Source organism: Fukomys damarensis, unplaced genomic scaffold, assembly GCF_012274545.1.
Source record: "Fukomys damarensis isolate Sample0158 unplaced genomic scaffold, DMR_v1.0_HiC HiC_scaffold_29, whole genome shotgun sequence".
NCBI lineage: Eukaryota > Metazoa > Chordata > Mammalia > Rodentia > Bathyergidae > Fukomys > Fukomys damarensis.
The window spans coordinates 1,355,096-1,380,560 of NW_022900941.1; the positions used below are offsets into that span (position 1 = coordinate 1,355,096).

The 25,465-nt window shown below is 40.2% G+C and overlaps 1 pseudogene; it reads left to right on the forward strand.

Moving 5' to 3' along the window:
* The window catches only part of LOC104847657, a 10,786-nt pseudogene extending 4,241 nt beyond the window's left edge, over positions 1-6,545 (forward strand).
* Positions 6,546-25,465: the final 18,920 nt, after the last annotated feature.

Here is a 25,465-nt window from a genome sequence, read left to right on the forward strand (position 1 = left end):
AGGGTAGGGGAATGGGGAAAAATTAGATACATCATGTAAAGGCACAAGATCCCAATGATGAATGTAACTGTATTGTTTACCTTAAATGTACCAATAAACTTAATGGGAATAAAAGAATACTACGGCCCAATCATAGGTTCTGATTCTGAAGCTCACTATTTATAGGGTACAGGGTCCACATCAAGAATAAGCAAAGATGACCATGAATGCCACCCACCCCTTATAGGGCTGTCCTAGACAGTGGTGCCACTTGGGAGGAAGTGGGGAGCTCTCTTCCGCAGATATCCTCTGTAACAGGAGAGGCAGGCCACAGCAAAGGATGCCACAGTTACGGCTAAGGGCATTTGTTTAGAGCATTTAGAATACCTAAGGGTATGAAGGGGGGTGCTGAGGCATAAGATCCAAATGAAGAGAAATCAGGAGAGCAGCATGCTTCAAGCTCCATGATATGAGTCACGGCAAACAGAACAGTGTCATGAATTTTAACAGAAATCAGGGAAAGAGAAGGCCAGGAAGAGCCCCTCTGATCATATCACCCTGCCACTTGGGACTCCTGTGCACAAACCTGAGGTCAGACTATGTAGGTGCAAGGCTGACTGAAAAGCTTTCATGTAGATGCTGTTATTCTCAGCCACTAGAATCTTCAGTACAGCCTCTCACCAAAGATGGTCCAATGATGACTATTCCAATTTAAAGGTCAGGTTCAAAAATCAGAGCACACATGTACCTGGCAGTCTGGAATGTGCACACCCACATGTGGCTGAACCCACACAAAGGCATTCAGAGGAAAACTGAAGCTATTCTCCCTGGCAGAATGTGGAGCAAAACATTCCACAAACCATGATGGCAGACGCCAAGTCATACACACACCTACAGTGAAGGACCGATGTCCACTTTGCCAAGGGACTTGTGCCCAGCCACTAACAAAGAGGGACAGGGCTTACCGAGGCTAAAAAATAATGCAAATGAAAACAAGTAAATCTGAGCAGGGATAGCACAGGCTGTGTGCTCCAGGACAGAAGCCAGAGTAGGCAAAGCCAACCTCAGCTGCTTGGAAATCATGCAAAATACATTCTCTGACCAGAATGGGACAAAACAAGGAAAGGACAGCAAAAGGAAAGCAAAGCTATGAAATTCTTAGCCAATTATAAAGTGAGCAACATTTCACAATAACTGATGAATAAAGAGAATTCACATGGGAAATCAGAATATAGCTTGAGATGAGGGGAGATGAAAACACTGTCCCTACTCTTAGTGCACTCCCCTGGAACTCAGGTGGGAGCCTGGCATGGCTCTGGCACCAGAGTGAGGACCTTGGAGCAGCAACCTGCAGGAGAGATCGAGGCTTGGAAAGCAGAGCAACACACAGGGAGAAGAAAGCACAAAACACCACAGTAAGAACAAATTAGAGGACAAAAATAGGACTTTATTTTTAAAGCAGTTTTTCAAAAAGATAAAATTGATAAATACTGTGCTGCATGACCTAAAACAACCAAAAACCTAGAATTATCAAAACCAGTAATGAAAGAAGGTGCAAAACTATTTCTAGCCTTGTGGAAATAGCAAGGATGATAAGGAAATATGAACTCCATTTACTAAAATATTGAAAATGAAATAGATACATTCTTAGAAAGATGGAAATTAGCAAAACAAACTCAAGAATACATGGAAAATCTAACCAATAACAAGTAAGAAATTTAATCAGTGATTTAAAAATTTCTCGCAAAAAATGTTTTAAATGGTGGTTTCTGTTGAATTTAATAATGAATTAATGCCAATCCCTCACAAAATCTTCCAAAATGAAAGAAAGAAAAGAAAAGTGAGAAGAGAGCAAGGGGATACCATTGATCTCACTTTGTGAGATCATATTTACCCTGTTACAAAAATGAAACAACAGACAAAGACATTACGTTCAACAATAAACCACTATCTCATATGACTGGAGACTCAAAACTTCTTTACAACATACTAGTAAATGAAATCTAGCAACATACATAAAGGACCATACATCACAACCAAGTGGAATTAACCTCAAGGATACAAGGTTGTCCTAAGATGAGAAAATTAAACAAAAGTATAAATAATAAAAGTTATATGATCACCTAAATGGCCATAGTAGAACATTTGACAAAATCTATAGTCTTTCATAATTTAACGACAACCAAAAAGATCAATAAAATAATAAAAAGAAAGCATAAAATAGAAGTTTTTCAACCCAATAAAAGTATCTTTTTAGAAACCTACCATTACCATAGTTAATGGTGAAAAATTAAATGCCTTCTCTGTTAGATCAGGGGAAATGCAAGAGTATCTGCTTTTGCCACATTTTTTAAACATTGCAATGCAAGCAATTCAAAACAATTAGATAAGGAAAAGAAATTTCTTATCTATCAGAACCCAAGGAATCCACCAAAAATGAACCAAGCTAATATCAATTTTGATAACTCTGAGTTATCAGGCCAGCAAGGTTGCAACATGCACGATCAATATAAAAAAGTCAGTTGTATTTTATATATTAATAAGCAATCAGGCAACATAACTAAGAAAAAAATTCCTTTTTAATAACATCAAGAGAAATAAGATACTTAAAATAAATTTTAAAAAATAAATGTAAGACTTGACCATTAAAAACTTCAAAGTATTTTTGAAAGAAACTGAAGATCTAAATAAGTGAAAACACAGCTCATGTTTATGGATCAGAACAAATAATATTGTTAAGGTGGAACAAATTCCCAAATGGATGTACAGATGCAGTCTCTATCAAAACCATAAATTGCACACTAATTGTCAGTATTGGAAAAGTAGTGCAATTTAAGTGGGAATATAAGAGATTAAGAATAGACAGCTCATTCAACAAAACAAATTTAGAAAATTCACATTTCAGACTTTCAAAGCTTAGTACAAACTACAGTAATGAAGACAGTGTGCTACTGACACAAGATCAGTGGCATAGAATTGAAAGTTCAAAAGTAAATGCCTATAACTGTGATCAACCAATTTTTGACAGGAGGATAAGACAAGTCAGTTGGGGAAATAATAGTTATTTTTTTAAATGTTGCTGAGACAGTTCCACTTGCAAAGGAAGGAAATTAAACCTATTTCTTATACCACACACAAAAATAAATTCAAAGTAGACTATGGAGCTAAACATATGAGCTAAAAATTATGAAACTTTAACAAGAAAATAAAGGACTAAATCTTCGTCTTGGTTGAAACAATGTTTTCATAAGAAATTATGCTTAAAAACAAGCAGCAAAATAAAGTTAATTATACAAAATGAATACACTGAAATTAAACCTGTTGTATCACAAATACTACTGCAAAAAAAGTAAAGAAAAAATACACAGAATAAGAAAATGTTTGTGAATTCTTTATCTGATAAGGAAATTATAGGCTGGGGATTTGCCTCAGTGGTGACGCTGCCTGCCTCACTAGTGCAAGGGTCCAAGTTCAATCCTCAGTACCAAAAAAGAAAAAAAAAGAGGAAATTACAGCCGACTTTTTCAACTCAACAAGACAAATAGAAATGACTCTTCTTTTTGTACTGCAGATCAAAATCAGGCCCTTGTGCTTGCAAGGCAGGCAGCAGAACTATTGAGCTAAATCCCCATCCCTAAATAACCCAATTTTTAAAATGGGCAACAGAACTCATAGACACTTCTCCTGAATATGTAAAAATAACCAATAAGCACATGTAAAGATGTCACCAGGAATCCCACACTTATTATATAGCCAAGAGAATCATGCTCACAAAAGTCTTATGTGCAAATGTTCATCACAGTATTATTCATGATAGCCAGAGAGTGTCAATAATATTATGAGTGAATAAAAAGCTGTATATTTACACAATGAGTTATTATTTGGCAACACAAAAGAAAGAAATACTAGAACAACATAATAGGAATGAACCCAGAAAACATTATGTAAAGGGCAAGAAGCTAATCATGAGGGCCATACATCACACGGTCTCATCTCTATGACATCTCCAAAACTGGCAAAGTCAGAGACTAGCATGGATTCACAATTACCTGGGGAGGGAACGTGGGCAGTGACTGCCACTGGCCATGAGGCGATGAGAATACTAACTTAAGACTGTGATAATGATTGGGTACAACTCTGTGAAAACCAGTGGATGGCACACTTTGTTTTTGAAGTAAATTTCCTCTCAGTCCCTTGCCTACCTCCATTGGGAAGCAGCCTCCTATAAGCTGCAGCTGCGATGCCCCCAGCCCATGCCCTCCCAAGTCTCCCTGGACACTGGAGTTTTTAATGTTTAAGGCCTACATTTATTTTTAATTTTTTATTTCTACGTGTCTTATTCCTTTTGATGCTATTTAAAAGGATGTTTTTGTCCCTTATGTTACTGGATTGCTTATTGGTAATATATAAAATACAACTGACCCCTATATACTGATCTTGCCTACTGCAACCTTGCCAGTCTGCACTCAAATTGCAGAACTTCAAACATAAAAAAAAAAACTAAACAAGATGATGAAAGAATTGGATGAAGAAGAAAATAAAAAGAAATCTGGAATCTACAGTGCCTCAAATTGAGAAGAATAAAATGTTATTACAACATTGAATTAATAGGTACCAAAGAAAAGTTGAGCAGGAAATCAGAAGAGGAGACAAATGTAGAAAATGAAGTCACTACCTTGTAAGACCATTTGGAAGACCTAAAGAAAGTAAGTCAGAATTCAGAGCTTGCTAATGAGAAGCTGGCACAATTACAAAAGCAGCTAGAAGAAGCCAGGACTTACTCAGGACAGAATCAGGCACCGCTGTAAGATTAAGAAAGGGCCACAGAGAAAAGAACAAATCAATTAGTCATCTAGAGTTCTTGAACAGAGAATTGCAAGAGAGAAACAAAATTTTAGAGAATTCTACATTACAAACCAACAAGAATTACTACCAGCTACAAGGTGCACTGGAAGATTGAGATGTATTTAATTCTTCAGAAAAGGAAAGGAACAATTTAGAGCTAGATTTCAACTACAAACTCAAATCATGGCAACGAAGGTTAGAAGGAAAGGTAATAAAAGGAAAGATAAAAGAAAAGTAACCAATGCTTATTTAACTGACACCCATCAGTCTGTGGAAGAGGTGAGCTCTTGCAATGTGTGAGATGGAAAAAAAGGCCAAAGGAAGAGAGAGGCTGAAGAGTGCCGGAGTCCCCTGCAGTCAGGTCCCAGTATATGGTGCAGGCCTGAGGGGAAAAAAAACACACACACACTAAGAGACAGGACTAAGAGAAAGAAAGCAAGGGTCAGGACAACCAATGCCAGTGCAGCTGACAAAGGCCCAAGTCATCCTAGACATTGACTTCTATTGGCAAACAGTTGGGGAAAAGACAAGTTACGTGCAGTTTTTACAGAAATTACAAGGCTCATAAAGGACAAAACAAAGCATTCTTGACTTAGGAACAGAATAGACAATATATATGGCTGTAATTAGAACATTGTCCTTCTAGCTAGAAGGTTTTAGTTGTGGGAGTGGAATTTGGGTGTTAGTTACCTTGACCTCGGCACGTAGGCTTTGGCCAGACTCCCTTCTCAAAACAAGCCAATCGAGGAGTTAATTCTTCATGGCCTGCTTTGGGCATGATCGATATTGTGGTCCTCTCTAGAGAGAAGGCTGAAAATAGAGTCATTCAGATGAAGAAACGATGCCCCATGCTAGATGTAGATCTGAAACAGTCTTTTGACTGAAGATAAAGGCTGGAGGACAAGGTCAAGAACCCAGCCCCCACAGTTGAAGCAAGAATCAAATAAACAGCTATGATTACCAAATGCATCGAAGGCTCAAGCATTTGAGGCAGACAATTTAAATGGTTTAGAAAAGCAAATGAAACAGGAAATACTTTATTGGAAACAAAGAGATTATTAGAATTTTAATTAGTTCCAGTGTACAAAACAATACAGAGGAAATGAAAGACAGATGCAGGAGCTACAAGATCAGCTTGAAGCTGAACAGTATTTTTTTTTTTGACACTTTATAAAAATCAAGTAAAGGAACTTAAAGAAGAACTCAAAGAGAAAAATCAGAGACCATCTAAGGAAGACATAGAAACTGCAAAAGGAAAATGAAGCTCTTTCTACTCAGCTAGGTGCAGCAGAAATAAAAGCAAGGTCTGAGAAGCTGGCTGGAGAATGGGAAGAATAGGATTTTGAATGACCTAAGAAAGCAAGGAAGCTGCTTCAAGAAATAGACAAGATATTGAAAATGAATATCACACTGTCAGCTTGGACAAACAAGCAGCATACTAACCAAAGATACCGAACTATGAAGAAAAGGAAATGCGGGGGGCAACTGATGAAGAAAGCAGGAGAAGACTACAAACTGAAGAAAGAGGAATAACCTGAAGGCCGCCTCCGAAAAGAGTGTCAGGATAGAATAGCCCCTTAAAACACAGACTTGCTAACAGGTTGGCAGAAATAATGAATCACAAAGATTTAAAGAAAGAAAACCAATGCACAAGATTGGAGAAAGAAAGGGAAACTCAAAAGCTGCAGTCAGACCTGAAATGGTCTGAAGTGGTCCAGTAGAGTCAACTTTCCACCAGGTTGCAGGCTGATCATCCCAAGGAATGATGCCTTATCAGGGACTCAGTGTGGGTCTCTGCTGCTGGTATACTTGTCATTCAGCAGTGGTTCTAGCCAAATCAGCCTTGGTAAGTGGGAGTCCCTGTTGGTGAGCCCATGCACAGCCTCCATTCCCTCCACCATGGCCACTCTTTTCATGAGTCCATCGTGCAATGACAGAGGTGACTGAAGAAACAGGTTGACTCCTATGTACAGAACAGGTTATCTTATCCATTCGATTGTTAAAGGCCTCTTCTGGTCAGGCTTTCTTCATCAGTTACTTTTCTTATCAGTGGGGCAAAATACCTGAGACCAGTGACTTAAAAGAGAGGTTTATTTGGCTCACAGCTTCAGAAGTTTTAGTCCATGATCAGCAGGCTTAAACACAGAGATGGAATGATGGGAAGTCCTGGGCAGAAAAATGCTGCTCCCCTTAGGTTAGCCAAGAAGCAGAGAAAGAAGGGAGGAGCCAGGGAGGGAGACATGGACTTCCAGGTCACACCCCGGTGACTCTCACTTTCTCTGACCAGGGCCCACCTCCTAATAGGCAGTCAGGTATTGTTAAGGAAAACTTTTATAAATAGCAAAAACTATAAAGTGCTACAATGTAAAATGGCTTCTGCTGTCTCTAACAGCAGTTTGTTTTGTTTAGCTAAAAACTAATAGGCACCAAAGGCACTAATTGCTGAAAAAGGCATTTGGTCTCACCCTGAGATAACAGTCAAGGTCTTGAGCTCTGATGAGACTTGAGCCACCTGATCATAAAGGTGTCTAAATGAAAGAACCATTGTTAACATTTGCTTTCCTGACCCTGAACACCCCACTTCCTATGGGCTAGGATAGATAGGTAGGCGGAATCTTCAAGGTAAACTCCCCAACAGCAAAGAACTGTTATGTCTGGGTTGAAAGTTAACTGTCTTGTGACCATGATTTGTTTGGTAATGTAAATTGAGAGAATAAAATGTAAACACCTGAATGAAGTTAAGGCTGTGAAACCCTATAAAAGGAGGAGTTGTAACACAGTGCGTCAGCAATCCAGGCACGGCTTATGTTATGAACTCTATTGAAAGCATACACAACATTATAAAAGATTGCAAAGATAGAATTTCAGATATGGAAGATAGGATTGCAGACAGTGACCATGAAAAGAGAGGTCTCTTAAAAACAGTAAGGGAACATGAGAAATCGATCCAACAACTCCTAAATGGTGCAAAGAAGAACAACATAAGACTGATAGGAATCCAAGAAATATCAGGAGAAAAGGCAAATGACTTAAAAAAGCTGTTCAAAGAATTAATGACAAAAAACTTCCCAAACAGAGGGGAAGAATTAGACATACAGATAAGTGGGGCATATAGGACTCCAATTAGCCAAGATTTTAAAAAATCTACACCTAGACATATAATTATCAAGATCCCAGAAACCCAACAGAAGAACAAAATACTACAAGCAGTAAGAGAAAAGAAACAAATCACATGTGAAGGAAAGCCCATCAGAATCACAGCAGACTTTTCAACACAAGCCCTCAGATCAAGCAGAGTCTGGAGTGAGGTATTTCAAGTCCTAAAAGAAAACAAACTACAACCAAGACTGGTGTATCCTGCAAAACTCTCTTTCAAAATGGATGGAGAAATAAGATACTTCCATGACAAAGAACACTTGAGAAATGTCATGAATACTAAACCAGCACTACGAGAAATTTTAAAAAATATCCTAGAAAAAGACAATGAATATCACAACACCAGGAGGCCCAACAGAGCAAATCAAATAGCCAAGGCAAGAAACTAAAAGGAGAAGACAAAAAATAAAAAGAGTCAACAAAAGGACAATAACATGACAATAATAAATAATAAGTCAGTACGTATCAGTTATAACTATCAATGTTAATGGCCTCAATTCACCAATCAAGAGAAACAGATTGGCACAATGGATTAAGTAGCAAAATCCAACAATATGTTGTATACAAGAAACACACCTAGTGCAAAAAGAAGCCCATAAACTGAAAGTGAAAGGATAGAAAACAATTCTCCATGTGACAGGAGCCCAGAAAAAAGCAGGGGTAGCAATCTTATTTGCAGACAAAGCAAACTTCAAACCAAAACTGATTAAGAGAGACAAAGAAGGCCACAACATCCTTGTAAAGGGAACAATCCAGGAGGAAGAAATGACAATCATAAACATATATGCACCAAATATAAATGCCCCCAACTATATAAAACAAATATTAACTAACATGAAAAACCAAATAAACATTAATACAATTGTAGTGGGGGGTCTAAATACCCCACTATCACAAATAGACAGATCATCTAGGCAAAAAATCAACAATGAAATACTAGGAATGAACCAAGCTTTTGAACATATGGACTTATTAGATGTCTATAGAGTGTTCCACCCCACAAAATCAGAATATACATTCTTCTCAGCTGCACATGCGTCATTCTCCAAGATAGATCACATACTAGCTCACAAAACAGGTTTGAATAAATGCAAAAGAATTGAAGTTATTCCCTGTATATTATCAGATCACAGTGCAGTAAAGCTGGAGATTAATAGCATAAGAAACCATAGGAACTTCACAAACACATGAAAATTGAACAACACTCTCCTGAACAATCAATGGTTCACAGAGGAAATTAAAGAAGAAATCAGACAGTTTTTACAAATAAACAAATAAACAAAAATGCCAATACAATATACAGGAATCTATGGGACACAATGAAAGCAGTTCTAATGGAAAATTCATAGCACTGAATGCCCACATTAGGAAAACAGAGCAAGGTCAAATAATCTAATGATGACTCTTAGACTCCTAGAAAAACAAGAGCAAGAAAAACCCAAAGCTCAAACAAGAGAGGAAATTATAAAGATTAGAGCAGAAATCAATGCAATGGAAACTAAGGAAACGATACAAAAAAACAAATGAATCAAAGAGTTGGTTTTTTGAGACTAAATAAAATTGATAAACCCTTAGCAGACCTTATCAAAAAAAGGAAAGAAAAGGCTCAAATCCATGCAATCAGGAATGAAAAAGGTGAAGTCACAACAGATCCCACAGAAATCCAGAGGATCATTAATACCTACAGAGAACATGTACTCTAATAAAATGGAAAACACTGAAGGAATGGACAGATTTCTAGATACTTATGAATTACCAAAGTTGAATGAAGAAGATAAAAACATTTTAAACACCCCATTACAATCAGTGAAATTGAAAATATAATTAAAAACTTACCAAGAAAGAAAAGCCCAGGTCCTGATGGATTCACTGCTGAATTTTACAAGACATTTAGAGAAGAACCACCACCATCAATCTTCAGACTTTTCAATGAAATTGAAAGGGAAGCAAAACTTCCAAATTCATTCCTGGAAGCAAGCATCACTTTGATTCCCAAACCAGGGAAAGATGTAAAAGATGTAACTAAAAAAGAGAACTACAAGTCAATCTCCTTAATGAATATAGATGCAAAAATCCTCAATAAGATGCTAGCAAACAGAATACAGAGGATCATCAAGAAGATCATACATCCTGACCAAGTCGGATTTATTCCAGGGATGCAAGGATGGTTCAACATATGTAAATCAATAAATGTAATAAACTATATTTACAAAGTCAAGGACAAAAACCACATGATCCTCTCGATAGATGCAGAAAAAGCATTTGACAAAATTCAACACCCATTCATGATAAAAACTCTGCAAAAAAATGGAATAGATGGTCTATATCTCTACTTAATAAAGGCTATCTATGAAAAACTAACAGCCAACATCATATTAAATGGCCAAAAACTGAAAGCCTGCATGTTAAAATCAGGAACAAGACAAGGATGCCCACTATCACCACTCCTCATTGATATAGTTCTGGAAACATTAACCACAGCAATTAGACAAGAGAAAGAAATTAAAGTAATAAAGATAGGAAAGGAAGAAGTTTAACTATCATTATTTGCTGATGATATGATACCCTACATTGAAGACCCCAAAAACTCCACCAAAAGACTTCTCGATTTAATAGACACTTTTAGCAGAGTAGCTGGATACAAGGTCAACACCCAAAAATCAATAGCCTTCTTGTACACAAATAAAAGACCCACTGAACAAGAAATTAGGGAAACAATTCCTTTCACAATAGCATCCAAAAAAATGGAGTATATGGGAATTAATGTAACAAAAGAAGCAAAAGACCTCTACACTGAAAACTACAGCACTGTGAAAAAAGAGATTGAAGACGATATAAGAAAATGGAAAGATATCCCCTGCTCCCGGGTAGGAAGAATCAACATAGTGAAAATGGACATACTACCAAAACTGCTATACAGATTCAATGCAATCCCGATTGAAATTCCAACACTATACTTCACAGAACTAGAAAAAAGAATCCAAAACTTCATTTGGAACCATAAGAGACCTAGACTAGCAAAAGCCATCCTAGGCAACACACACATGGCAGCAGGTATAACAATTCCCAATCTGAAACTATACTACAAAGCCACTGTGATAAAACAGCATGGTCCTGGCAAAGAAACAGACCTGAGGATCAGTGGAACAGATTTGAACACAAAAACAACTCCAGATGCACTCAGCTACCTCATCTTTGAAAAAGGAGCTGACAGTCCCCACTGGAGGAAAGATAGCCTCTTTAATAAATGGTGTTGCAAAAACTGGATCTCAACCTGCAAAAGATTAGAACTAGACCCTTACATGTCACCATGCACTAAATTAAAATACAAGTGGATTAAAGATCTAAATACAAAAACAAAAACACTAAACTTGCTGAAGATAAGTTAGGCAGAACTCTGGAAGACATTTATGCACAAATCCTCAGTAGCACGGGAACTAGCAGAAAGGATCAACAACTGGGATCTCATCTTATTCAAAAGCTTCTGCACTGTAAAAGAAACCATCAATTGAACTAAGAGACAACCTACAATGTGGGAAAAACTTTTTTACCAGCCACTCCTCAGACAAAGGACTATTATCTAGAATATATAAAGAACTCAAAACAACCAGCCCCCCCCAAATATAATGACCCAATTAAAAAATGGGCATCTGAAATGAATAGACATTTTTCAGACAAAGAAATAAAAGCAGCAAGTAAATATATGAAAAAAATGTTCCACATCACTGGTCATTTAAGAGATGCAGATGAAAACACTGAGATTCCACCTCACCCCACAAAGAATGGCTGCTATCAAGAAATCAATCAGTAACAAATGTTGGTGGGGTTGTGGAGAGAAAGGAACCCTTCTCCATTGTTGGTGGGAGTGCAGACTGGTGCACCCACCATGAAAATCAATATGGAGATACCTCAAAGAACTAGGATTAGAGGTTCCATTTGACCCAGCCATACCTCTGCTGGGTTCTCTCCAAAAGAATTAAAAGAATCATGCCACAGTGATACATGCACACCCATGTTTATAGCAGCACAGTTTGTAACAGCTAAAACTTGGAGACAGCCCATTTGCCCATCAGTTGGAAACTGGATAAAGAAGATGTGGTTTTTCTATAAAGTGGAATACTACTCAACCATAAAGAATGAGAAAGCAGATTCATTCATAGGTAAATGGGTGCATTTTGAGGATATACTCCTAAGTGAAATAAATAAGTCACACATATGCAAATACCGAACAGTTTCTCTGGTGTGAAAAACCAAAATAGTACTCAAGATCCTAATGGGATAATTAGCAACGTGAAGTAGGAAGAAAAGGAGCAAAGGTGTAGGGACAGTGAGAAGCATAGGGAAAGGGGAATAAGGGAAAAGGAAAAAAAAATGTGAGAAAATGTAAAAATAGAATTAAAGTGTTTGAAGGTGGGGAGGGGAGGAGAGGGTGAAGGGAGGGTGGGGACAAGGGGAAAAAATGAGAACCAAGACCTGGCATGTAAAGGTACAAGATCCCAGTAATGAATGTAACTGTACTGTCTACCTAAGATGTACCAATAAATTCAATTTAAATAAAAAAAAAGAAATGAGAGATGCATAAAATATGAATTCTAGATTTGCCCATCCTCACAGCCACCTTGAGCTTGGGTCCATCCATACACTATCTCTTCTTCTTTGAAGACATGTGGTGATGCTTTGGATTCAATTAAGTATCAGCAGTGGGAAGCAAATTGGCTTTTTAAAAAAGGCAGCCAATAATCTACACATGGCTAAATGTAAAACCAGAAGTGCTTTGTTCCTAGTATACGGTCATCTTCTTTTGTGCACTTCTACCAGTAAACCAGAGCTGGCTCTACAGCAGGTTATTTCTGAAGGTCTTTATGGTTTGGATTTTTTAAGGGAATGAGAAAAAACCACTTCAGTAATGATGCAGTGCAAAGGAGGCCCCTGTGGAAAATCACACCTTTAATGAATGCATCAGGCTAACAGACCATCTGTGAAGCAGAGCTGAGATTCAAATGAAATGCTTTCCTGGCACTCTGTACAAATGTGCTTGTATTTTTTTTCTGCTTGGGGCCAACTACGCTACTGTTTTTTCATTCCTTTTGAATAGTTAATGTATATGATTGCAAACTCCTTTACCATAAGGGCCTATTGTAATCACAGAGGTTAATCCTGTTTATACCCTCCATTAAAGAAAAGCATGCCCCCAGTCATCTCTCTTAATGAAGGTGCTAACAATGTTGACAAGTGATGTGAGGTGTCCTGGGAAGTAGGATGAACAGCCCCATAGCCCTTCCTCGGCCAGGCAGGATGCACAGGAGAGTGGAAGAGAGGATTCCCTGTTCTGGAGCATCAGGAGCTGCAGAAACAAAGAGCACGGGTGTCTGTGCTTCTGCGTGAACTCACTGCTCCCTTAATGGTTAGAGCAGCTCCCGAGAAAGGCCCCAGGGAGCAGGCAGCTTCCTGTCTGAGGGAGGAGCATGCTGTTTCTCAGGTCCCTTCTCTGGGTTTGAGGCTCCTCCGAGCAACTAGCAACAGTGGCCTAGCAACCCAGTGCTAGGATTTGAACTCCTCTGCGGCTAATGATGAAGTGCAATCCTCACCTTGAGGTGCTAGGATGGTGGACATCTGTTTATGGTACTCAGGGGCAGGGCCTTTGGGAGGGGATTAGGAATAGAAAAGGTCACTGGGGGAGTCTTCATGATCAAAGTCCTGATGGTTTTACAAGAAGGGAGAGAGAGACCAGACCCAGACATGCATGAACACTTCCTTCGTCCCACCATCCCACCACACCCACCAACTCTACCTGAAAGCCAGCACCACCAGATGCAACCCCTCAACCTCAGGCCAAAACTACAGGCCAAAGCCAACCTCCTAAGTGACTCACCCACTCGGTGGTATTATTAACAACACACAATGGACTGAGACAAATTCTGATGCTGCATTCTCTTGGACATAGTAATCGCTTCAGAGATAGACATGTAACTCAAGCAGTGAGCATAAATAGCGTAAATATGCATGTATGTGTATGGACACACACATAAATTGTGGATGAATTATCTGCAGAGTGAAAGGAAAGCAGCAAGGATGGAGAAATGCAGAGTGAGCAGAACGGGAGACGCTGGACCGCGATCCACGAGCCCTGCATTGCATTAGTCCTGAAGCCCAGCTTTTCTGCAGGTTTCTCAGCAACGTGAAACAACATACTTCCCTTTGCTTGTGGGGTTTGAGCTAGTTTCCTCTACATAAGGGGAAGAGAATTCGGACTGGCTGGTGGCCAGCTCCTGACCATGGCAACCTGAGAGGAGACCTAGACGCCTCTGGTTTGAAGATCACACTGCAGCCCCATGGGGTTTCTGTGGCAAAAGAGGACGCGAATCTTAACTGACCAGCAAGCTCATGGCCCACCTCCCTTCACTCAGATCAACTCCCCACATCATGCAGCGCAGACGGCGGCCGAGAGCACAGTGAGCAGCAAGACCGCCACCGAGCAGAAGCCGGCCGTGAACTCACTCACAACCAGAGAGGGCCAGGTGCCAGGCCGCTGGCTTCTGACCGAGGATCTCTGAAGAGGGAGGAAAGAAAGACAAGACAGTGTGTGAGGATGGCAAGTCCAGGATGGAGGAACAATGTCTAAACAGGTCTTCAAAAGCTAAAAACTGGCAAAAACCCCAAGTGAAGAATGAAGAGACAGCAGCCCACCGGGGAAGCCAGTCGGAAAGTCGCATGCACAGCCTGGAGCAATCAGCTGAGGGCGGTCCACAGAGAGCTGGGGAATGGGGGAGGAGAGGGGGGAGAGGCCTCAGGCCCCCAGCAGCAAAAACAGTAAGCAAAACCCCGAGGAGATGCAACCACCGAAGGCCCTCAAAAGCACAGCCCCGAGCGTCTGGAAATAGACTTCTGCGATATGAGTTAGAGTGCCCTGTGAGGAAATCGCCTTCCACACCCATTATCCTCGGGCCGGCCTGCTCCTGAGAGCTGCAGTCAATTCTCAGGAGGGCAGACGGACCTGTTCTGACAGTCACTGACTCCGCAGCATTAAAGGATTTTTCATGGCACGGCTGTGACTAGACTGAGCATCCAGCTCACCCCCACGAAGAAGCGCTGGCCCGGAACAGACGGCTCAGCCGCCAGCCAGATCCCTGGCCCTGCACAAGGAGCACAGCAGCGTCTGCCAAAGCTCAGGGCTCCCCGGGAGGGAACAGCTCTGTGATCCAGGTGTTTCCGAGGGCGGAGAAGAGCAGGGGTGGGCCTCTGTTTCCTGTGCTTACCTCACAGGAGTCAGGCAGCAGAGACACACGGGGACCAAGCCAGAAGGGAGCGGTGGACTGCAGAGCAGTACCTGGAGCTCAGTGACGCCCCCTCGCTGCCTGGGGCGATCCTAGCATCAGTCATGGGTCGCCCAGCACTTGAAACCTTGGCAATCACAATAACTTTGTGGGCCTGCAGTGAGGATTAAACTGAGGAACCTGACCATGGATTCCAGGGACTCTGGATTCTACTGAGGAAGCCTCGGGACACTTGGGCAGTTATAGCTCCCAGTGGCAGAGGCTGAGCCTGTAAGACCCTTGCTCACACACGGAGTGAAGTCCGCCAGGCCAGGCTTGGGTGGAGCACAGCTCTGACATCCCATGCTCCTCCTGGAAGAGGGACCCTGCAGGACTCCACCCCACCTACCCACAACCAGAACTGAAAACAGCAGGTGAGTCCTCACCAAGGACTGAAGGGGCTGCCAGATCCCTGTCCGTAGAGTGGCTTCCGGACCCAGATACAGCCCAGGGAAGAGTCCCACAGGAGTAGGTAGGTCTTTTCTTTAAAGGAAGACAGAACAGTCAGCTGTAGGTCCCCATCTCAGGGAATTAGAAGGGCACAGGCATTCCATCCAGTCAGCCAAAAGGGACCACAGGCCAGGCCCACGGGGAATCTAAGCCTGGAAGTGGGCTCCAGACAGACCTGTGTCCCAGGAGTCAGTCAGCCAGGCCAAGTAGCTGACACTTCCCACCGTGAGGGAAGGACAGGGTGACGCAAGGGGCAGAGCAGCAAAGGATGGTGCCACCTCGGCTGAGTTGTCTAAGGCACAGTCTGCTAGAGGGTCTTTGGGGACACAGCCCAGGGCTGTCTAGATCCCTGGCGTGGAATCCTGCAGGCCCGAAAGAGCTTACACTCCCCATGTCCACTTATTACTTCAGAATCAGCAGCATCTGCCCACTGATCACGGCAGCGGTCTGTTTGCACGGAGAGACCATTGCTCTGCAAGGCTGTCAGAATTCTGTCAGGCTTGCTCAATCTTGGTACCAGATGTGGCATGAAATGGACAAGTTCCATTTATCTCTACTTGGCCGTGGCTCTGGGGAGTTCACTGGCTGTTGAACAGCACTAAGCATGAAAAGGAAAAGTGAACTGGAGTGGGGGCAGAGGATGTGACTCTGTAGACAAGGTCGGTTTCATACTCTAGTTCTGCCATATGTTAACTGCGTGTGCCGGGAGAAATGTTCAGCCTTTGTGTCAGCTTCCTGTTCTGTATAATGCGGATAATAGAGCCTACCTCATAAAGTTAGTATGAAAATAATTTATACAAAATTCTTATTTGCATTTCTGCCACGTAAGTGCTCAATGAATATGCCTTCAATAATCATTTCCTTCCTTTTCCCCCACTTTTTCCCCTTCTTCTCCCTCTTTTTCTCTTCCTCCTTCTCCACCTCCTTCTCCTTCTCCTTCTCCACCTCCTGTTCCTCCTCTTCCCCCTCTGCTGCTCCTCCTGCTGCTCCCCTGTTTCTCCATGGTCCTCCATGCCTCCCTCCTGCTCTCCCTCCCTTCCTCTCCGTTGTGAGGGTGGTGGCAGTAGTAGTAATTAAACCATACAGAAATCGTCTCTCTCTCACGTGCCCTTTCTACTTTGCCCTGGTCCGGCCTCTGGAGACTGCACAGCCACAGTAGCGGACCCAGCACACAATCCAGCCAAACAGGTCAAAGTCTGAATCCTTACTTGCAACTCTGACAAATTTTTGTTGTTAATTTTATAACAGGATTAAAGGTAAATGTATAATTTATATTTTAAAAACAACCAAACATAGAAGGAAAACAAACAAACTCAACTCTAAGGTCTTAGTGACATTTAGCTTCTAAAACAAATCTTGTTAAAATCGGGGGAAAAATGCACACATCTATTTGGGAGGAAATACACGAAAACTTAGTTGGGATATATTTAAGATCTTCTACAAAACTGTATCCCTAAAATGTACCAATAAACTCAATAAAATTTTTTAAAAAACCATTAAAATAAATCAAACACTTACATGTAGGGCTGTTTTTCCTCTTGATTTGTGTGGTCTGCTGTCAATGCCAGGATTCTTCTGCACCACTAATGGACTCCTTCCATTTCCAGAACAGTGGGGTCAGCAGCGGCAGGGGGCACAGCTGGCATCTCTCTGTCCTCAGAAGGAGCACTCGCGTGGTTCTTACGGGATGTTCAGTAGTCCCGGGGAGCCTCTCTGAGCTTCTGCCCAGCTCAGGCTGCCCCTCTTCTCCGACCTCTCTTTCCTCTCCACCCCTCCTTTTTCTTTCTTTTCTTTTTTTATTCTTTTGTTTCTCTCTCTCCCTCTTCCCCTCTTCAGTAAAATATCAAAACATGCATACAAAAATTTACCACTTTAGCTATGCTTAAATCACCATCGAGTGCATTCACACTCTTGTGCAACCATTACCACCACCCATCTCCGGAAGGCTTTCATCTTCCCAGACTAAAACTCTGTCCATTATACAACAGTTCACCATTCTTTTCTCCCCAGCCCCTGAACACACCAGTCTATTTTCCATCTCTGAATTTTACTACTGTAGAATTCTCATACAAGAGGAATTCGTATAGCCTTTGTTCTTTTATGAGTGATGTTCTATTCAGCACAGTATTTAAAGTTATCCAGATTTAATATGCATCAGAATTTCTTTCCTTTTTAGAGCTGAGTAATATTCCATTGCTATATCCAGTGTTATGAAGCTTCCCCTCCATTTTCTTCTAAGAGTTTTAGATCTTACATCTAGGTCTTTGACAACGCTAAGGTATTAGTGAAATTAAGTAATGACCCTTGCTTTAGCTCTAGCTGCTATAACAATAACCACAGACCAGGTGGCTTAAAAAATAGATATTTATTCCTCCAAGTTCTGGAGTCTGAAAGTCCAAGATCAAGGTGTCAGCAGAGTTAGCATCTGGCAAGGGCCAACTTTCGGTTTGTGCTCAGTGTGCTTGGGCTGTCCTCACATTCTCACCACGTGCCCATACAGAGGCATCTCCTACTTTTCTCAGAAGGCACCAATCCCACCCCGGGGACCCCACTTTCGTGTTCTAATCTGGACCTGATCATCTTCATAGGCTCCACTTAATCCTGTCTCGCTGCAGATAGTCCTTCGTTGTGTGAGGTTTGGGCAGGATGTATGCAGCCCGTATATCACCCTCTTTGCCAGAAATGCTTAGAAGAGGTTAGGTGCCTTCCTAAAATGGGCCAAGGGGGAGCTTTTGTCTACAAATTTGTATCTGGGCAAAGAGTGAAAGTTAACCCTTAATGAGAATGCAATGGTAACACACATCTGTGCAGCGCAAGCTGCCACGTGCTCAGCCCTGTATTCTAAGCAGCTGAGAAGCCCATAGAGGACACATGAAGAGATGAAGGAATTGTGTGTAGGCGGAGCATGAGATTCCCTGAATGTGGCTAGATTGCCAGTTACTAACAGTGGCTCAAAGAAACGGTTACATCTATGCCTTTGTGTTTCCAGCTACCTACCTATTATACGGTAGGATTGTGTCCTATCACAAGTATGGTCAAAGTACATTTGCTACACTCACCTGCCCAACATCCCTGCCTAGCAGCACATCACACTGTTGGGTGTTGGTTGCTTCCTCTCCTGATCATGAGGCCGAGCGGGAGCTGCAGCTCACTGCTTCCCAGCACCGTGAGAGAGGGGCGTATCCCATATCACTGGACTAGGAGAAGATCTAAATGGAAATCTCCCAATGTACCCTCTACTGAATGTACACCTCTTTCCTATCATCAGAAAGTCAGAAAGCGCGTGCATTTGATTTAGTTCACTTGAAAGTATGGTCTCGGAGTGCATCCCTTTACCTGAAAGTAGAGAGTGGAATGGGGAAAAACGAAATTAAGATGTATTATGTATGGGTACAAATTCCCCCTGATGAATGCAATCTGTATGCATGACAGATATGTACTAATAAAAATAAAGTTTAAAAAGTCAGGAAAACATTGAGTGGAATGATTACAAATGGAGTGCTGTCTGTATAACTGGGTGCACATATATGGACATGTAGATGTGTAGACACACTCACATTTACATGTCGGGTGTGCATGCGTGTGTGTGTGTGTGTGTGTGTGTGTGTGTGTGTGTATGATTACCCACACTAGATATGCATGGGTGAAACCAGGACTGACAAACTATGCCCTGCAGCCCCAAATCTTGCCCTCCTCTTCCTTGTATGTAAAGCTCTGTTGCAACACAGTCTTGCCCATCTAATTACATATTATCTATGACTACTTTCATGCTAAAACAATTGAATCATCGTGCATGAGACCATGCAACGTAAAATCTCTACTCTGGCCCTTTACAGAAATTGTCTATGGAAAGCTCTCGTTTACACTATCAGCAGCAACACTCACCACAAATGTGCTCTGAAACTGTCATGTGCTAAGTACCATGTCAGGTGCTATAGAAGGTTTATATAAGTTTGTGTACATCTGCACTTTCAAGTACTTTTTCTGTAAGACTCCTGAGCAGTTGCCTTGAAGAATGCAAATTTCTATGGCAATCTGCTATGTTTCTTTTCTTTCTTTCCTTTTACACAGCACCATCTTGCATCTTTTCATAGAGGACACAAACTCTCTTGGCACTGAATAAACAAAGCTCATTGCAGAGCTACCAGACCTGACTCTTGTTTTTCCCCACTGAGCTTCGTAAACAATGTGTGGCTCTAAATCAAGGCAATGTCTGCGGTGTCCTGAGGAGGACTGGGGTTTGAATCTTGTCCTCCTAATTTGAGAAGGTTCTTAGCTGGTCTTTGCTTGAGTTTGCTCATCTATAAAACAGAGTAAAATAGATTTGATAGAATCATCATGTAAGTTAATGCATGGAAACCAGCTAGAATAATGCCGCTTGGAACAAAATATTTAACTGGAGCTGCTATAGTGCTGAGACTATGCCAGGACATAGCAGTAATATAATTAGGGAAGCTTCAATAATGGAACAGATGTTCTTCAATCCCAGGGTACTCAAAGCCCTTCAAGGGATCATTTTATAAGTAAAATTTGGTAGGGTTTTTGCTCCATATGGGTAATTGTAGGCCCACATACATCTTCGATCGTATTCCCACAGTGTCATGTTTCTCCGATCTGCCCTCAAAGCTTCTCAGTCTTGTTTCCGTTTCATAGTCCAGAGACACACTGACTAGCTAACCTATAGAATGTCCCACAATTTGAGTCTTTCTAATATTTTTTTCCCGTGATTACACCGGGCTCTGGATGTGTCTGGGAAGGGATGTTTGGGCACAGGTGAAGGATCTTCTCACGGTGTCCTTCCAGGGGTGAGCAATGTGTCTGGTGATGTTTACCTTCGTCACTTGATTAAGGTGGAACCTGCTGGATTTCTTCAACCTACAGATTCTCTCCTCCCTTTCTCTGCTTTATTCTTCCAATGCAAGGCACTATATCTGATGTCAAGGGAGTGGTGCACATTAGTAAATGTTAAACTTCAATCACTATTTATTTGCATCTCTATGTATGTGGTTGGTCAGTTTTGGCTGCCCGGTTTCTCCACACGCTTGCAAGCACTGATTTTATGTCCTGAAACCTGTAACAGCCTTATTTTATGTTTTGTATCTGGAAAGGGTTTGTGTGTGATCCGCAGTCATTTGTTTCTGCTGACTCTCCCACGTGATTTAGTGATTTTTTTTTTTTAACTGTGAACTCAAGTTCCTTAGAACTTCACCTCTGAGAACTCTTGAGGGGCTAAAGAGATGCTTAAAGGGAACTCCTCAAAGAGATTTTCACTTTGATCCTGACAGTGCCCAGGATACCACCAGCCCAGGACACTTTAAATTCTTAGCTTGAGGTTTCTAAAGTGTAGATTTCCTCTAAAATCTGGACCTAATCTTCTTTTCTTCTCTATTCTAGTCCTACATCCTTTCAAATTGTAGGACTAGAACATGAAAGAAGGAGAGAAAGTCTACCTGGTGATTCCCTCAGAGGAACCCCACTTTCTGGTCCTCCCAGGACACATGCTAGAAGGGTGTAGTGGGATATATACATATATCCTTGCAGTATTTTAGAATTTTGTCTAAGGACTATAATATACATATGAAACTTTTCACAATCTACTAACATTTCATCACTTCAAATAAAGTGTTCTGCCCGCTCCCCTCAGTTAAGAGTTGGTGTATATTTTATATCTGAAGCTCTCCAGTGTTGATTCCTCAATAGTCATACATATTTTAAAGAACTTGTTATATTTGCTCAACTCTTTTTCATTTCTGACCTCCCTCAATCTTGAGGCTCTGACTTTCCCCCCGTATGAGCTCTCGTTTTACTGAAGAAAGTCCTTCAGCACTGAGCTCACAGTGGGTCTACCAGGGATCGATTTTTAGTTTTCTTTCACACAGGGATATTCTCCTTTTGCCTTTATTCCTGAAGGGTAATTTCACTGGACATGGACTTCTGGGTTACAGTTTTACACTTTGGGGGCTTTAAGCATACTGTTCCACTGCCTTCTACTTCCCTGGTTTCAGATGAGGAATTTCCATACATAAAACAGTTGTTCTGCAAAAATATGCAGGGATATTTTTCTGAATACATTAAAAATCTTCGATTTTTTTTTAGCAGTTTGATGATAACATGTTATGGAATAGTATTTCTTTTTATAGTTTTAATGAGATATAATTCATACACCATCCAATTCACCCACTTAATATAATTCAGTGGGTTTTAGTCTATTCACAGTAGTGCAAACAACATCACAGTCAATTGTACAGTAGTTCCATGCCCCCAAAAGAAACTCCACTCCCCACTGTTACCACCTCCCCTCAAATTCTCTTTCTGCTCCAGCTGTTGGGAACCACTAATCTACTTCTGTCTCCTTAGATTTGCCGTCCTCAACACTTCATCTAAATGGAACCAAACAATATGTGGTCTTCCATGACTGCTTCTTTCAGCACAGTGTTTTCAAGATTCATCCACGTTATGGCTTGATCAGTACCTCATGCTTTTTAGCTGTCAAGTAATATTCCACTGTATAGATATACCACATGCCATTTATCCATTCACTAAGTCTTGGGCATTTGAGTTGTTTCCCCTCTAGGTTATCATTAATGCTGCCAAGAACACATTTTGCAGGTTTATTTGCATCTGCATGGTCTGTATGGACAGATGTTTTCATTTGCCTTGGAACATATGTTAAAGAGTGACATTGCTATAACATATGGAAACTTCTTGACCCATAGTTTGAGGAGTCATACAACTGTTTTTCAAAGCAGCTACACCCTCCATAGCAGTGTACAAAAACTCTAATTTCTCCATATCCAATTCTTGTTAATTCTATTTCATTTTGATTATAGCCTTCCTAATGGATATGAGGTGGTATCTCATTTTGCTTTTGATTTGCATTTTCCTAATGGCTAATACTTTTAAGCATCTTTTTATATGCTTTTTGGTCATTTAAATATCTTATTTTATAGAATTTTTCTTTTTTATCTTTATTAAGTTTTTTGGTTCATTTTAGGTATACAGTACAGTTACATTCATTATTGGGATCTTGCACCTTTACATGACTTAACTTGATCTTATTTTTCCCCATTCCCCAGCCCTCCTTTCTCCCCCTGCCCCTTTCATGCTTACAAAGAAATTGTTTCCATGTTTTTCCTTTTTACATATTTTTTCTTTTCCCTTTTTACCTTTCCCCTACCCTTCCCACTTCCTCTACTCTTTTAGATCCTTTCTTCCTATTACAAAATATTAATTATACATTTTGGTCCTTAGTTACACTTTTACTTTTTCACACCAGAGAAACTATTCACAATTTACACATGTCTTATTAATTTCACTTGAGTAGGGCCTCAATGTGCACCCACTTAGGTATAAATATCTCTACTTTCTTTCTCTTTATGGCTGAGTAGTACTCCATTTTATTTTAAAAAATCTTCTTTATCCAGTCTCCAGTTGATGGGCAATTGGGCTATCTCCAAATTTTAGCTGTTACAAACTGTGCTGCTATAAACATGGGTGAGCATATATCACTAAGGCCTGATTCTTTAATTCTTTTCAGAAGATACCTAGCAGAGGAATAGCTGGGTCAAATGGGACTTCTAATCCTAGTTGTTTGAGGAATCTCCATATTGATTTCCATAGTGGCTGCACCAGTCTGCATTCCCACCAACAATGGAGAAGGGTTGGTTCCCTTCGCCCCACACCCCCTCCAACATTTGTTATTGGTTGATTTCTTGATAGCAGCTGTTCCTCCTGAGTTGAGATGGAATCTCAGTGTTGTTTTCATCTGTATCTCTTGAATGACCAGTGATGCCGAACATTTTTAAATATGTTTATTTGCTGCTTTTACTTTTTTTCTGAGAAATGTCTGTTCCATTCAGAAGCCCATTTTTGAATTGGGTCTTTATATTTTGGGGATTCTGATTTTTTAAAATTCTTTATATATTCTAGATAGTAGACCTTTGTCTGAGGATAGTACATAAGATCCTAATGAGATAATTGACATTGTGAAATAGGAAGAAAAGGGCTAAAGGTGTAGGGAAAGTGGGAAGAGTAGGGGAAAGGTAATGAGGGAAAAGAAAAAAATATGCCAAAATGAAAAAAATGTAAATAAAGAGTTTGTAAATGGGGAGAGGAGGAGGGGTGAAGGGAGGGCAGGAACAAGGGGAAAAAATGAGAACCAGACCTGTCATGTAAAGGTACAAGATCCCAATAATGAATGTAACTGTACTATATATCAAATGTACCAATAAACTCAATAAAAAGAAAAAAAATGTGTTCCCATATTGTGGGTTGCCTCTTAGCTGTGCTTGTGATTTCTCTGGCAGTGCAGAAACTTTTTAAAAAGATGAAATTCCAATTGTTGATTCTTTATGCTAGTTTTAGTGCTACTGAGGATTTGTCAGAGAATATTGTTGGATTTTGCTTCTCTATCCATTCTGGTAGTCTATTTCTTTTGATTGGTGAATTGAGGCCATTGACATTGATGCTTATAACTGATATTTATTGACTTATCATTGTCATATTATTTTCTTGTTGGTTCTTTTATTTTTCTCCCTCTCCCTTTAAATTCCTGCCTATTGGATTTGCTCTATTGGACATCATGGAGTTGTGACCTTCATTTTCTTTTTCTAGAATATTTTTTAAATTTGTTTGAAGTGCTACTTTGGTATTCATGAAGTTTCTCAGGTGTTTGTCATTAAAGTATCTTATTTCTCCATCAATTTTGAAAGATAGTTTTGTAGGATACATCCATCTAGGTTGGAGGTTGTTTTCTTTTAAAGCTTGAAATATCTCACTCCAGGCTCTCCTTGACTTGAGGGTTTGTGTTGAAAAGTCTGCTGTGATTCTAGTGGAATTTCCTTTGCACTTAATTTGTTTCTTTTTTCTAACTGCTTGTATTTTTTATTTCTGTTGGTTTTCTGGGATCTTGATTATTATATGTCTAGGTGTAGATTTTTTTTATCATGACTAGTTGGAGTCCTGTATGCTTCACTTATCTGTATGTCAAATTCTTTTGCTCCTTTTGGGAAGTTTTCTACTATCACTTCAGTGAACAGTTTTTTGTTTTTTGTTTTTTGTTTTTTTTTAATGTCTTCTGACCTTTCTCCTGCTTTTTCTTGAACTACTATTAATCTTATATTATTCTTTGCATCATTTATGAGCTGATGGATTGATTTCTCATGGTACCTTACTATTGTTAAGAGATTTCTCTTTTCATCATCACTGACCCCAATCCTGTCTTCTATATCTGATATTCTGACTTGAGATTGGGTTAGTCTGCTATGTATATTTTTAATAGAGTTTTTAATCTCCTGAATATCAGTTTGAATCTGTTTCATGGATTCCATTTCTTTCCTATGCTTAGAATTCATGGCTTTCCTCATGGTCCTGAACTCATCTATTTTTTTAATCTGTTTCTGTTCTAGAGTTTATAATCATGCCTTTTATCTGGGAAATTATGTCTGGTTTGAATATTTCTAGAGCCTCATTCATCTGATATTTTTAATTTTATGAATTGTCTATCAGGTCATCTAGCTATTTTATTAATTGGTCTGTATTTATTATTGAATTTCATTTTTATTTTATCCTTTATAAAATATATGACTTGAAAGTATTTTCTTCCATTCTGTTCATTTTTGATGGTGTCCTCTGAAGCACAATGCTTAAAACTGTTAATGATACAGAATTTATCTATTTTTAATTTGATGTTTGCATATTTTTTGTTACATCTAAAATCTAAA